The sequence below is a fragment of the Hyla sarda genome, unplaced genomic scaffold (assembly GCF_029499605.1).
Source record: "Hyla sarda isolate aHylSar1 unplaced genomic scaffold, aHylSar1.hap1 scaffold_416, whole genome shotgun sequence".
Lineage (NCBI taxonomy): Eukaryota > Metazoa > Chordata > Amphibia > Anura > Hylidae > Hyla > Hyla sarda.
Window position 1 is genome coordinate 93599 of NW_026610431.1, and position 14619 is coordinate 108217.

The window sequence follows — 14619 nt, forward strand, 5'->3', positions numbered from 1 at the left end:
AATTATCCCCCAGTGTCTCCATCTGCTGGCGGTATTGAATAAGCATTGCTGCACTGATGGGGTATGCATTAGACGAAAAAAAAGAAGAAAAAGAAGAATAATACGCCCAGAAAAGAGGCGAAAAGGAGAAAAACTTAAAAAAACGTGAAAAAAAAGTAAGAGGAAGAGAAGGGAAAAAAAGGTGGAAACGGGTTTAAAAGTGATTTCGGCGGAGAAATATATATATATATATATATATATATATATATATATATATATACGCGCACACACACACATATATATAAACGTATTCTCCGTTGAGATATTGCAGCCGCTGCTGTGTCCAGGCCCAGGAGCCTTAGCACTGTGCTGTGATGTCACTCAATACCACTGACATCACTAGGTGTAAACAACATCTCTCCTTTGCTGTGTATGTGACTATGGAGCTGTTTGGTGATGTCGTCTATTATGGCCTTCATAGAAGCAACAGGAGATTGTTGCATCCATCTAGAACCCTCAGAACTACAGTGCTATGATGTCACTCACTTCCACAGGCCTTGCAGAGTGTAAACAACAACAACCCAGCTTTGTTGTGTATGTAACCATAGGGATTTGTGATGTCACCTAGAACCTTCACAGCAGCGACAGCTTTATGAGGAGCATCAGCACTGCTCTGCCTGAGCAGAACCATCACCGCCATAGGTTGTCAAATAACCCGGGTTTAACCCACACAGGTAAGTCCAATGGGGTGCAGGCATGTCCTCTATGCTTACAGCTTCCCGTGGGTGTTGGTTTGATACCGTTTGGGGACAGCCAAGGAGGCATCTGCAGGCAACAAAGGTAGGTGTGTGCTTGTGTGTGTGTTTCCTATGCAGATCCTAAGCCCAGTGTCACATGCAAGTAGGAGGAGTAAGAAGGGTTCCTGGCAAATCCGGGTTATGGATTGCATTTAAAAAGGCCCCGTGGGAGTGCAATGGGCCCCTGTCTTGCTGCTTAGCAATAATGGTATGGGTTTAGGTTCTGCTGTGTGTACTGGTGGTTGACTGCCCCCCAGCCCAGAGTGTGCATGGAAAATTGTCTGGCAGCCTCCCTGACAGCAAGCAGTGATAGTGCCCATGAAGGGCACCTTGTTGGGCCCGCCCCTTTCACGGTTATCGCTTCTCGGCCTTTTGGCTAAGATCAAGTGTAGTATCTGCTCACTTGGTCTGGCCAGAGGGTGTCTGGGGTACCCGGCTCCTTTGCCTGGGGGGATCGTCCTTCTTAACGGAGGGACTTCACCCCCCTGCTGCTATCAGGGAGCCGGCTTAGTCCCCAGACAACGGGAGGCGATCCCCACCTACCTACTTCGGTGGGGGAGGTGTCTGGACATCATGGACATGGAGGAAGATTGCGGTTTTTCTTCGGAAGGCGTGCCGCCTTTTGCGAGACTTCGGAATGGAGTTCGTATTTCCCTGCTCGATGTCCGGAAGAAGGAAAGAGGCCTTGTCTTTGTCGTGGAAGAAGTGCTGTTTAAGTTGCTGGAAGTCAAGAGGGAGCAAATCCTATCCATGCTTGAGTTTCCCAGAAGTGGATACTACGACGTGGTGCTGGCTTCTGAAGAGGACTATGAGTCATTTTGGAACATATTGCAGCAAAAGAAGGTATGTCCGGTTTTGGAAGGGGTGGAGATAGTTCCACATTTCCCACGTAGAGAACGATTGGTGACTATAAGGATGTATAGCCCATATACTTCGGAGGAGGATATCGTTACCTTTTTGTCTCGATTCTGTGACAGTGTTCTGCCTAAAGGCAAGGTATTTAATCAATATGGACTATGGACCACCAAGTGGAGGTTCCATGTGAAATTTAAAATGGCAGATGGCAAGTTAGTGATCCCCCCAGGACGGTTTAAAATTGGTTCTGTGAACGGGGATCTGTATTTTTCTGGCATGCAAGATTTTTGCCGCAAATGTAAACAGTACGGTCACAGAAAGGAGGATTGCACGTTTTTGTGGTGTTTCAAGTGTCAAGAGGAGGGTCACGACGTGGAAAATTGTCAAAAGAAAAGGAAATGCCATCTGTGTGGAGAGGAGGGCCATCTGCTTGGCTCGTGTCCTAAGAAAAAGTCTGAGAAAAATTCAGAGAAAAAGGAAGCTGTAAAAAGAAGCAGAGAGGAACCAGCTGAAGTGAAAGAACCAGAAGTGGAGCAGGTTCCAACTAGAAGACCTACAGAGCAGAAGAAGAAGAGAGAGGAGGAAGTGTATGTGCCAGTGCAGTATTTTGGTGTGCTTGGTGGTTTGTTGGAAAATTTGTCGGAAGCAGAAAGAAAAACGTTTGACAAAGATATGATGGATCTAAAGATAGGCTTGAAGAACCGGGAGGAAGAAGCTCGGGATAAAGTCTATTTTTCTTTCAAGGCAGACATGAACCGTTTTGTTGAAACGTATAAAATTCCAGGCTGGTTAGCGTCTCAAGTTAAGAAAGATATAGCAAATGGCAATATCAGTCGAGGACTGATAGACTTTCTAATGGTGTTTGCATGGAGGAAGGGGATGACCTTCTAATTTGGTTTTGCTTAATTAGAAAGTAATGTTTGGTTTTGCTATTTTATGTTGTTTCTTATTTTGTTTTTAAATGTTCTATTTTGTTTCATTAGTGTTTAAGAAAAGAAATAAAAACATGTTACCTGATGATGAACACAAAATTGAGTTCAAAATAAGATCTTGGAACTCTGAGTGAGTTCTGAGGGCTAACTTAAAAAAAAAAAAATCTGTTCTTATCAGTTTAATATCTGATACGTCCCCTATCTGGGGACCATATATTAAATGGATTTTTGAGAACGGGGGCCGATTTCGAAGCTTGCTTCCGTCGCCCTATGCATTGACCCGATATGGCAGTATCTTCGGGTACAGTGCACCACCCCCTTACAGGGTTAAAAAGAAAGATTCCTACTTTCATTGCTACCTGCTTGCTGGCTAGCCAGCTAGCCAGCCCTGTGGGCCTTGCTGCTGCTGCAGCCAAAAAACAAAAGGTGGTGCTGCTGCTGCTTCTGCTGCTTCTGCTTCTGCTTGTGTCTGGCCGCTGTTGGAGCGTCCAGGCACAGGACTTCTGCTGCTGCTGACTAAATGGCCTCCTTAATTGGATCATTTGAGTAGCCAGCATACCTGTGCAGGTAGGGCATGACATGATAGGCAGCTGCCTTGATAGCGGGTGCTGAATGTTCCTAATTGACAAAATAAGATTAATGCTTATGAAGAAATATAAAATCTCATCCCTTCCCCAATATCGCGCCACACCCCTACCCCTTAATTCCCTGGTTGAACTTGATGGACATATGTCTTTTTTCGACCGTACTAACTATGTAACTATGTAACATAACATGGGGGGGGGGGGGGGGGTCTCCTGGCTGTTCACACAGGTGTGTCATTGCTGTACATTGACCATGCATTGCTTCTGTGGTATTGCAAAGGCAAAGACAAATGCTTCCAGCCATCCATTGCACTAATGGATTGGTCATCAGCTGGCTGTCTATGTCCCGCATCAATATAGACCAAAGTACAGAGGGTTAGGCTATGCTATTGTGCACCTACCTGATGCATCAGAAGGTGCGAGGCCCTTGCTAAATTCTGTGCACAGACTTTGAGATCTATACTTTAGACTGTATCTAAACCTGCTCCAACATGGACTGACATTCTGGCCTACTTTCAGCCGATGCGACTTGTCTGTCGCTGAACAGTCGCTTTTTATGTATTCAGCACCTATGTATAATGTTGTAAAAATGCTCTAGAAGCTAAAGTCGCAGAAATGTCACACATATTTGGCCTGCAACTTTCTGTGCGACAAATTCAGACAGGAAAAATCAGTATAAATCCTTAGAAAATTATCCCCCAGTGTCTCCATCTGCTGGCGGTATTGAATAAGCATTGCTGCACTGATGGGGTATGCATTAGACGAAAAAAAAGAAGAAAAAGAAGAATAATACGCCCAGAAAAGAGGCGAAAAGGAGAAAAACGTAAAAAAACGTGAAAAAAAAGTAAGAGGAAGAGAAGGGAAAAAAAGGTGGAAATGGGTTTAAAAGTGATTTCGGCGGAGAAATATATATATATATACGCGCACACACACACATATATATAAACGTATTCTCCGTTGAGATATTGCAGCCGCTGCTGTGTCCAGGCCCAGGAGCCTTAGCACTGTGCTGTGATGTCACTCAATACCACTGACATCACTAGGTGTAAACAACATCTCTCCTTTGCTGTGTATGTGACTATGGAGCTGTTTGGTGATGTCGTCTATTATGGCCTTCATAGAAGCAACAGGAGATTGTTGCATCCATCTAGAACCCTCAGAACTACAGTGCTATGATGTCACTCACTTCCACAGGCCTTGCAGAGTGTAAACAACAACAACCCAGCTTTGTTGTGTATGTAACCATAGGGATTTGTGATGTCACCTAGAACCTTCACAGCAGCGACAGCTTTATGAGGAGCATCAGCACTGCTCTGCCTGAGCAGAACCATCACCGCCATAGGTTGTCAAATAACCCGGGTTTAACCCACACAGGTAAGTCCAATGGGGTGCAGGCATGTCCTCTATGCTTACAGCTTCCCGTGGGTGTTGGTTTGATACCGTTTGGGGACAGCCAAGGAGGCATCTGCAGGCAACAAAGGTAGGTGTGTGCTTGTGTGTGTGTTTCCTATGCAGATCCTAAGCCCAGTGTCACATGCAAGTAGGAGGAGTAAGAAGGGTTCCTGGCAAATCCGGGTTATGGATTGCATTTAAAAAGGCCCCGTGGGAGTGCAATGGGCCCCTGTCTTGCTGCTTAGCAATAATGGTATGGGTTTAGGTTCTGCTGTGTGTACTGGTGGTTGACTGCCCCCCAGCCCAGAGTGTGCATGGAAAATTGTCTGGCAGCCTCCCTGACAGCAAGCAGTGATAGTGCCCATGAAGGGCACCTTGTTGGGCCCGCCCCTTTCACGGTTATCGCTTCTCGGCCTTTTGGCTAAGATCAAGTGTAGTATCTGTTCTTATCAGTTTAATATCTGATACGTCCCCTATCTGGGGACCATATATTAAATGGATTTTTGAGAACGGGGGCCGATTTCGAAGCTTGCTTCCGTCGCCCTATGCATTGACCCGATATGGCAGTATCTTCGGGTACAGTGCACCACCCCCTTACAGGGTTAAAAAGAAAGATTCCTACTTTCATTGCTACCTGTTTGCTGGCTAGCCAGCTAGCCAGCCCTGTGGGCCTTGCTGCTGCAGCCAAAAAACAAAAGGTGGTGCTGCTGCTGCTTCTGCTGCTTCTGCTTCTGCTTGTGTCTGGCCGCTGTTGGAGCGTCCAGGCACAGGACTTCTGCTGCTGCTGACTAAATGGCCTCCTTAATTGGATCATTTGAGTAGCCAGCACACCTGTGCAGGTAGGGCATGACATGATAGGCAGCTGCCTTGATAGCGGGTGGGTGCTGAATGTTCCTAATTGACAAAATAAGATTAATGCTTATGAAGAAATATAAAATCTCATCCCTTCCCCAATATCGCGCCACACCCCTACCCCTTAATTCCCTGGTTGAACTTGATGGACATATGTCTTTTTTCGACCGTACTAACTATGTAACTATGTAACATAACATGGGGGGGGGGGGGGGGTCTCCTGGCTGTTCACACAGGTGTGTCATTGCTGTACATTGACCATGCATTGCTTCTGTGGTATTGCAAAGGCAAAGACAAATGCTTCCAGCCATCCATTGCACTAATGGATTGGTCATCAGCTGGCTGTCTATGTCCCGCATCAATATAGACCAAAGTACAGAGGGTTAGGCTATGCTATTGTGCACCTACCTGATGCATCAGAAGGTGCGAGGCCCTTGCTAAATTCTGTGCACAGACTTTGAGATCTATACTTTAGACTGTATCTAAACCTGCTCCAACATGGACTGACATTCTGGCCTACTTTCAGCCGATGCGACTTGTCTGTCGCTGAACAGTCGCTTTTTATGTATTCAGCACCTATGTATAATGTTGTAAAAATGCTCTAGAAGCTAAAGTCGCAGAAATGTCACACATATTTGGCCTGCAACTTTCTGTGCGACAAATTCAGACAGGAAAAATCAGTATAAATCCTTAGAAAATTATCCCCCAGTGTCTCCATCTGCTGGCGGTATTGAATAAGCATTGCTGCACTGATGGGGTATGCATTAGACGAAAAAAAAGAAGAAAAAGAAGAATAATACGCCCAGAAAAGAGGCGAAAAGGAGAAAAACGTAAAAAAACGTGAAAAAAAAGTAAGAGGAAGAGAAGGGAAAAAAAGGTGGAAATGGGTTTAAAAGTGATTTCGGCGGAGAAATATATATATATATATATATATATATATATATATATATACGCGCACACACACACATATATATAAACGTATTCTCCGTTGAGATATTGCAGCCGCTGCTGTGTCCAGGCCCAGGAGCCTTAGCACTGTGCTGTGATGTCACTCAATACCACTGACATCACTAGGTGTAAACAACATCTCTCCTTTGCTGTGTATGTGACTATGGAGCTGTTTGGTGATGTCGTCTATTATGGCCTTCATAGAAGCAACAGGAGATTGTTGCATCCATCTAGAACCCTCAGAACTACAGTGCTATGATGTCACTCACTTCCACAGGCCTTGCAGAGTGTAAACAACAACAACCCAGCTTTGTTGTGTATGTAACCATAGGGATTTGTGATGTCACCTAGAACCTTCACAGCAGCGACAGCTTTATGAGGAGCATCAGCACTGCTCTGCCTGAGCAGAACCATCACCGCCATAGGTTGTCAAATAACCCGGGTTTAACCCACACAGGTAAGTCCAATGGGGTGCAGGCATGTCCTCTATGCTTACAGCTTCCCGTGGGTGTTGGTTTGATACCGTTTGGGGACAGCCAAGGAGGCATCTGCAGGCAACAAAGGTAGGTGTGTGCTTGTGTGTGTGTTTCCTATGCAGATCCTAAGCCCAGTGTCACATGCAAGTAGGAGGAGTAAGAAGGGTTCCTGGCAAATCCGGGTTATGGATTGCATTTAAAAAGGCCCCGTGGGAGTGCAATGGGCCCCTGTCTTGCTGCTTAGCAATAATGGTATGGGTTTAGGTTCTGCTGTGTGTACTGGTGGTTGACTGCCCCCCAGCCCAGAGTGTGCATGGAAAATTGTCTGGCAGCCTCCCTGACAGCAAGCAGTGATAGTGCCCATGAAGGGCACCTTGTTGGGCCCGCCCCTTTCACGGTTATCGCTTCTCGGCCTTTTGGCTAAGATCAAGTGTAGTATCTGTTCTTATCAGTTTAATATCTGATACGTCCCCTATCTGGGGACCATATATTAAATGGATTTTTGAGAACGGGGGCCGATTTCGAAGCTTGCTTCCGTCGCCCTATGCATTGACCCGATATGGCAGTATCTTCGGGTACAGTGCACCACCCCCATACAGGGTTAAAAAGAAAGATTCCTACTTTCATTGCTACCTGCTTGCTGGCTAGCCAGCTAGCCAGCCCTGTGGGCCTTGCTGCTGCTGCAGCCAAAAAACAAAAGGTGGTGCTGCTGCTGCTTCTGCTGCTTCTGCTTCTGCTTGTGTCTGGCCGCTGTTGGAGCGTCCAGGCACAGGACTTCTGCTGCTGCTGACTAAATGGCCTCCTTAATTGGATCATTTGAGTAGCCAGCACACCTGTGCAGGTAGGGCATGACATGATAGGCAGCTGCCTTGATAGCGGGTGGGTGCTGAATGTTCCTAATTGACAAAATAAGATTAATGCTTATGAAGAAATATAAAATCTCATCCCTTCCCCAATATCGCGCCACACCCCTACCCCTTAATTCCCTGGTTGAACTTGATGGACATATGTCTTTTTTCGACCGTACTAACTATGTAACTATGTAACATAACATGGGGGGGGGGGGGGGTCTCCTGGCTGTTCACACAGGTGTGTCATTGCTGTACATTGACCATGCATTGCTTCTGTGGTATTGCAAAGGCAAAGACAAATGCTTCCAGCCATCCATTGCACTAATGGATTGGTCATCAGCTGGCTGTCTATGTCCCGCATCAATATAGACCAAAGTACAGAGGGTTAGGCTATGCTATTGTGCACCTACCTGATGCATCAGAAGGTGCGAGGCCCTTGCTAAATTCTGTGCACAGACTTTGAGATCTATACTTTAGACTGTATCTAAACCTGCTCCAACATGGACTGACATTCTGGCCTACTTTCAGCCGATGCGACTTGTCTGTCGCTGAACAGTCGCTTTTTATGTATTCAGCACCTATGTATAATGTTGTAAAAATGCTCTAGAAGCTAAAGTCGCAGAAATGTCACACATATTTGGCCTGCAACTTTCTGTGCGACAAATTCAGACAGGAAAAATCAGTATAAATCCTTAGAAAATTATCCCCCAGTGTCTCCATCTGCTGGCGGTATTGAATAAGCATTGCTGCACTGATGGGGTATGCATTAGACGAAAAAAAAGAAGAAAAAGAAGAATAATACGCCCAGAAAAGAGGCGAAAAGGAGAAAAACGTAAAAAAACGTGAAAAAAAAGTAAGAGGAAGAGAAGGGAAAAAAAGGTGGAAATGGGTTTAAAAGTGATTTCGGCGGAGAAATATATATATATATATATATATATATATATATATATATATATACGCGCACACACACACATATATATAAACGTATTCTCCGTTGAGATATTGCAGCCGCTGCTGTGTCCAGGCCCAGGAGCCTTAGCACTGTGCTGTGATGTCACTCAATACCACTGACATCACTAGGTGTAAACAACATCTCTCCTTTGCTGTGTATGTGACTATGGAGCTGTTTGGTGATGTCGTCTATTATGGCCTTCATAGAAGCAACAGGAGATTGTTGCATCCATCTAGAACCCTCAGAACTACAGTGCTATGATGTCACTCACTTCCACAGGCCTTGCAGAGTGTAAACAACAACAACCCAGCTTTGTTGTGTATGTAACCATAGGGATTTGTGATGTCACCTAGAACCTTCACAGCAGCGACAGCTTTATGAGGAGCATCAGCACTGCTCTGCCTGAGCAGAACCATCACCGCCATAGGTTGTCAAATAACCCGGGTTTAACCCACACAGGTAAGTCCAATGGGGTGCAGGCATGTCCTCTATGCTTACAGCTTCCCGTGGGTGTTGGTTTGATACCGTTTGGGGACAGCCAAGGAGGCATCTGCAGGCAACAAAGGTAGGTGTGTGCTTGTGTGTGTGTTTCCTATGCAGATCCTAAGCCCAGTGTCACATGCAAGTAGGAGGAGTAAGAAGGGTTCCTGGCAAATCCGGGTTATGGATTGCATTTAAAAAGGCCCCGTGGGAGTGCAATGGGCCCCTGTCTTGCTGCTTAGCAATAATGGTATGGGTTTAGGTTCTGCTGTGTGTACTGGTGGTTGACTGCCCCCCAGCCCAGAGTGTGCATGGAAAATTGTCTGGCAGCCTCCCTGACAGCAAGCAGTGATAGTGCCCATGAAGGGCACCTTGTTGGGCCCGCCCCTTTCACGGTTATCGCTTCTCGGCCTTTTGGCTAAGATCAAGTGTAGTATCTGTTCTTATCAGTTTAATATCTGATACGTCCCCTATCTGGGGACCATATATTAAATGGATTTTTGAGAACGGGGGCCGATTTCGAAGCTTGCTTCCGTCGCCCTATGCATTGACCCGATATGGCAGTATCTTCGGGTACAGTGCACCACCCCCATACAGGGTTAAAAAGAAAGATTCCTACTTTCATTGCTACCTGCTTGCTGGCTAGCCAGCTAGCCAGCCCTGTGGGCCTTGCTGCTGCTGCAGCCAAAAAACAAAAGGTGGTGCTGCTGCTGCTTCTGCTGCTTCTGCTTCTGCTTGTGTCTGGCCGCTGTTGGAGCGTCCAGGCACAGGACTTCTGCTGCTGCTGACTAAATGGCCTCCTTAATTGGATCATTTGAGTAGCCAGCACACCTGTGCAGGTAGGGCATGACATGATAGGCAGCTGCCTTGATAGCGGGTGGGTGCTGAATGTTCCTAATTGACAAAATAAGATTAATGCTTATGAAGAAATATAAAATCTCATCCCTTCCCCAATATCGCGCCACACCCCTACCCCTTAATTCCCTGGTTGAACTTGATGGACATATGTCTTTTTTCGACCGTACTAACTATGTAACTATGTAACATAACATGGGGGGGGGGGGTCTCCTGGCTGTTCACACAGGTGTGTCATTGCTGTACATTGACCATGCATTGCTTCTGTGGTATTGCAAAGGCAAAGACAAATGCTTCCAGCCATCCATTGCACTAATGGATTGGTCATCAGCTGGCTGTCTATGTCCCGCATCAATATAGACCAAAGTACAGAGGGTTAGGCTATGCTATTGTGCACCTACCTGATGCATCAGAAGGTGCGAGGCCCTTGCTAAATTCTGTGCACAGACTTTGAGATCTATACTTTAGACTGTATCTAAACCTGCTCCAACATGGACTGACATTCTGGCCTACTTTCAGCCGATGCGACTTGTCTGTCGCTGAACAGTCGCTTTTTATGTATTCAGCACCTATGTATAATGTTGTAAAAATGCTCTAGAAGCTAAAGTCGCAGAAATGTCACACATATTTGGCCTGCAACTTTCTGTGCGACAAATTCAGACAGGAAAAATCAGTATAAATCCTTAGAAAATTATCCCCCAGTGTCTCCATCTGCTGGCGGTATTGAATAAGCATTGCTGCACTGATGGGGTATGCATTAGACGAAAAAAAAGAAGAAAAAGAAGAATAATACGCCCAGAAAAGAGGCGAAAAGGAGAAAAACGTAAAAAAACGTGAAAAAAAAGTAAGAGGAAGAGAAGGGAAAAAAAGGTGGAAATGGGTTTAAAAGTGATTTCGGCGGAGAAATATATATATATATACGCGCACACACACACATATATATAAACGTATTCTCCGTTGAGATATTGCAGCCGCTGCTGTGTCCAGGCCCAGGAGCCTTAGCACTGTGCTGTGATGTCACTCAATACCACTGACATCACTAGGTGTAAACAACATCTCTCCTTTGCTGTGTATGTGACTATGGAGCTGTTTGGTGATGTCGTCTATTATGGCCTTCATAGAAGCAACAGGAGATTGTTGCATCCATCTAGAACCCTCAGAACTACAGTGCTATGATGTCACTCACTTCCACAGGCCTTGCAGAGTGTAAACAACAACAACCCAGCTTTGTTGTGTATGTAACCATAGGGATTTGTGATGTCACCTAGAACCTTCACAGCAGCGACAGCTTTATGAGGAGCATCAGCACTGCTCTGCCTGAGCAGAACCATCACCGCCATAGGTTGTCAAATAACCCGGGTTTAACCCACACAGGTAAGTCCAATGGGGTGCAGGCATGTCCTCTATGCTTACAGCTTCCCGTGGGTGTTGGTTTGATACCGTTTGGGGACAGCCAAGGAGGCATCTGCAGGCAACAAAGGTAGGTGTGTGCTTGTGTGTGTGTTTCCTATGCAGATCCTAAGCCCAGTGTCACATGCAAGTAGGAGGAGTAAGAAGGGTTCCTGGCAAATCCGGGTTATGGATTGCATTTAAAAAGGCCCCGTGGGAGTGCAATGGGCCCCTGTCTTGCTGCTTAGCAATAATGGTATGGGTTTAGGTTCTGCTGTGTGTACTGGTGGTTGACTGCCCCCCAGCCCAGAGTGTGCATGGAAAATTGTCTGGCAGCCTCCCTGACAGCAAGCAGTGATAGTGCCCATGAAGGGCACCTTGTTGGGCCCGCCCCTTTCACGGTTATCGCTTCTCGGCCTTTTGGCTAAGATCAAGTGTAGTATCTGTTCTTATCAGTTTAATATCTGATACGTCCCCTATCTGGGGACCATATATTAAATGGATTTTTGAGAACGGGGGCCGATTTCGAAGCTTGCTTCCGTCGCCCTATGCATTGACCCGATATGGCAGTATCTTCGGGTACAGTGCACCACCCCCATACAGGGTTAAAAAGAAAGATTCCTACTTTCATTGCTACCTGCTTGCTGGCTAGCCAGCTAGCCAGCCCTGTGGGCCTTGCTGCTGCTGCAGCCAAAAAACAAAAGGTGGTGCTGCTGCTGCTTCTGCTGCTTCTGCTTCTGCTTGTGTCTGGCCGCTGTTGGAGCGTCCAGGCACAGGACTTCTGCTGCTGCTGACTAAATGGCCTCCTTAATTGGATCATTTGAGTAGCCAGCACACCTGTGCAGGTAGGGCATGACATGATAGGCAGCTGCCTTGATAGCGGGTGGGTGCTGAATGTTCCTAATTGACAAAATAAGATTAATGCTTATGAAGAAATATAAAATCTCATCCCTTCCCCAATATCGCGCCACACCCCTACCCCTTAATTCCCTGGTTGAACTTGATGGACATATGTCTTTTTTCGACCGTACTAACTATGTAACTATGTAACATAACATGGGGGGGGGGGGGGGTCTCCTGGCTGTTCACACAGGTGTGTCATTGCTGTACATTGACCATGCATTGCTTCTGTGGTATTGCAAAGGCAAAGACAAATGCTTCCAGCCATCCATTGCACTAATGGATTGGTCATCAGCTGGCTGTCTATGTCCCGCATCAATATAGACCAAAGTACAGAGGGTTAGGCTATGCTATTGTGCACCTACCTGATGCATCAGAAGGTGCGAGGCCCTTGCTAAATTCTGTGCACAGACTTTGAGATCTATACTTTAGACTGTATCTAAACCTGCTCCAACATGGACTGACATTCTGGCCTACTTTCAGCCGATGCGACTTGTCTGTCGCTGAACAGTCGCTTTTTATGTATTCAGCACCTATGTATAATGTTGTAAAAATGCTCTAGAAGCTAAAGTCGCAGAAATGTCACACATATTTGGCCTGCAACTTTCTGTGCGACAAATTCAGACAGGAAAAATCAGTATAAATCCTTAGAAAATTATCCCCCAGTGTCTCCATCTGCTGGCGGTATTGAATAAGCATTGCTGCACTGATGGGGTATGCATTAGACGGAAAAAAAGAAGAAAAAGAAGAATAATACGCCCAGAAAAGAGGCGAAAAGGAGAAAAACGTAAAAAAACGTGAAAAAAAAGTAAGAGGAAGAGAAGGGAAAAAAAGGTGGAAATGGGTTTAAAAGTGATTTCGGCGGAGAAATATATATATATATATATATATATATATATATATATATATATATATACGCGCACACACACACATATATATAAACGTATTCTCCGTTGAGATATTGCAGCCGCTGCTGTGTCCAGGCCCAGGAGCCTTAGCACTGTGCTGTGATGTCACTCAATACCACTGACATCACTAGGTGTAAACAACATCTCTCCTTTGCTGTGTATGTGACTATGGAGCTGTTTGGTGATGTCGTCTATTATGGCCTTCATAGAAGCAACAGGAGATTGTTGCATCCATCTAGAACCCTCAGAACTACAGTGCTATGATGTCACTCACTTCCACAGGCCTTGCAGAGTGTAAACAACAACAACCCAGCTTTGTTGTGTATGTAACCATAGGGATTTGTGATGTCACCTAGAACCTTCACAGCAGCGACAGCTTTATGAGGAGCATCAGCACTGCTCTGCCTGAGCAGAACCATCACCGCCATAGGTTGTCAAATAACCCGGGTTTAACCCACACAGGTAAGTCCAATGGGGTGCAGGCATGTCCTCTATGCTTACAGCTTCCCGTGGGTGTTGGTTTGATACCGTTTGGGGACAGCCAAGGAGGCATCTGCAGGCAACAAAGGTAGGTGTGTGCTTGTGTGTGTGTTTCCTATGCAGATCCTAAGCCCAGTGTCACATGCAAGTAGGAGGAGTAAGAAGGGTTCCTGGCAAATCCGGGTTATGGATTGCATTTAAAAAGGCCCCGTGGGAGTGCAATGGGCCCCTGTCTTGCTGCTTAGCAATAATGGTATGGGTTTAGGTTCTGCTGTGTGTACTGGTGGTTGACTGCCCCCCAGCCCAGAGTGTGCATGGAAAATTGTCTGGCAGCCTCCCTGACAGCAAGCAGTGATAGTGCCCATGAAGGGCACCTTGTTGGGCCCGCCCCTTTCACGGTTATCGCTTCTCGGCCTTTTGGCTAAGATCAAGTGTAGTATCTGTTCTTATCAGTTTAATATCTGATACGTCCCCTATCTGGGGACCATATATTAAATGGATTTTTGAGAACGGGGGCCGATTTCGAAGCTTGCTTCCGTCGCCCTATGCATTGACCCGATATGGCAGTATCTTCGGGTACAGTGCACCACCCCCATACAGGGTTAAAAAGAAAGATTCCTACTTTCATTGCTACCTGCTTGCTGGCTAGCCAGCTAGCCAGCCCTGTGGGCCTTGCTGCTGCTGCAGCCAAAAAACAAAAGGTGGTGCTGCTGCTGCTTCTGCTGCTTCTGCTTCTGCTTGTGTCTGGCCGCTGTTGGAGCGTCCAGGCACAGGACTTCTGCTGCTGCTGACTAAATGGCCTCCTTAATTGGATCATTTGAGTAGCCAGCACACCTGTGCAGGTAGGGCATGACATGATAGGCAGCTGCCTTGATAGCGGGTGGGTGCTGAATGTTCCTAATTGACAAAATAAGATTAATGCTTATGAAGAAATATAAAATCTCATCCCTTCCCCAATATCGCGCCACACCCCTACCCCTTAATTCCCT

The 14619-nt window shown here is 46.1% G+C and overlaps 5 non-coding genes and 2 pseudogenes across 5 annotated transcripts; all 7 read left to right on the forward strand.

Annotated features, from left to right (window-relative positions):
- The first annotated feature begins 1132 nt into the window (after positions 1-1132).
- Positions 1133-1269, forward strand: LOC130333822 (U2 spliceosomal RNA; annotated as a pseudogene).
- A 1438-nt stretch (positions 1270-2707) lies between these two features.
- On the forward strand, positions 2708-2880 carry LOC130333869 (U2 spliceosomal RNA; annotated as a pseudogene).
- A 2060-nt stretch (positions 2881-4940) lies between these two features.
- LOC130333845 (U2 spliceosomal RNA) lies at positions 4941-5131 on the forward strand. Its single transcript, XR_008875900.1, has one exon. It is a non-coding gene; the product is annotated as a U2 spliceosomal RNA (small nuclear RNA).
- A 2084-nt stretch (positions 5132-7215) lies between these two features.
- Positions 7216-7406, forward strand: LOC130333862 (U2 spliceosomal RNA). The gene has a single exon (XR_008875915.1). It is a non-coding gene; the product is annotated as a U2 spliceosomal RNA (small nuclear RNA).
- Positions 7407-9496: 2090 nt separating this feature from the next.
- LOC130333863 (U2 spliceosomal RNA) lies at positions 9497-9687 on the forward strand. Its single transcript, XR_008875916.1, has one exon. It is a non-coding gene; the product is annotated as a U2 spliceosomal RNA (small nuclear RNA).
- Positions 9688-11746: 2059 nt separating this feature from the next.
- On the forward strand, positions 11747-11937 carry LOC130333865 (U2 spliceosomal RNA). Its single transcript, XR_008875918.1, has one exon. It is a non-coding gene; the product is annotated as a U2 spliceosomal RNA (small nuclear RNA).
- Positions 11938-14031: 2094 nt separating this feature from the next.
- LOC130333866 (U2 spliceosomal RNA) lies at positions 14032-14222 on the forward strand. The gene has a single exon (XR_008875919.1). It is a non-coding gene; the product is annotated as a U2 spliceosomal RNA (small nuclear RNA).
- The last annotated feature ends 397 nt before the right edge of the window (positions 14223-14619 follow it).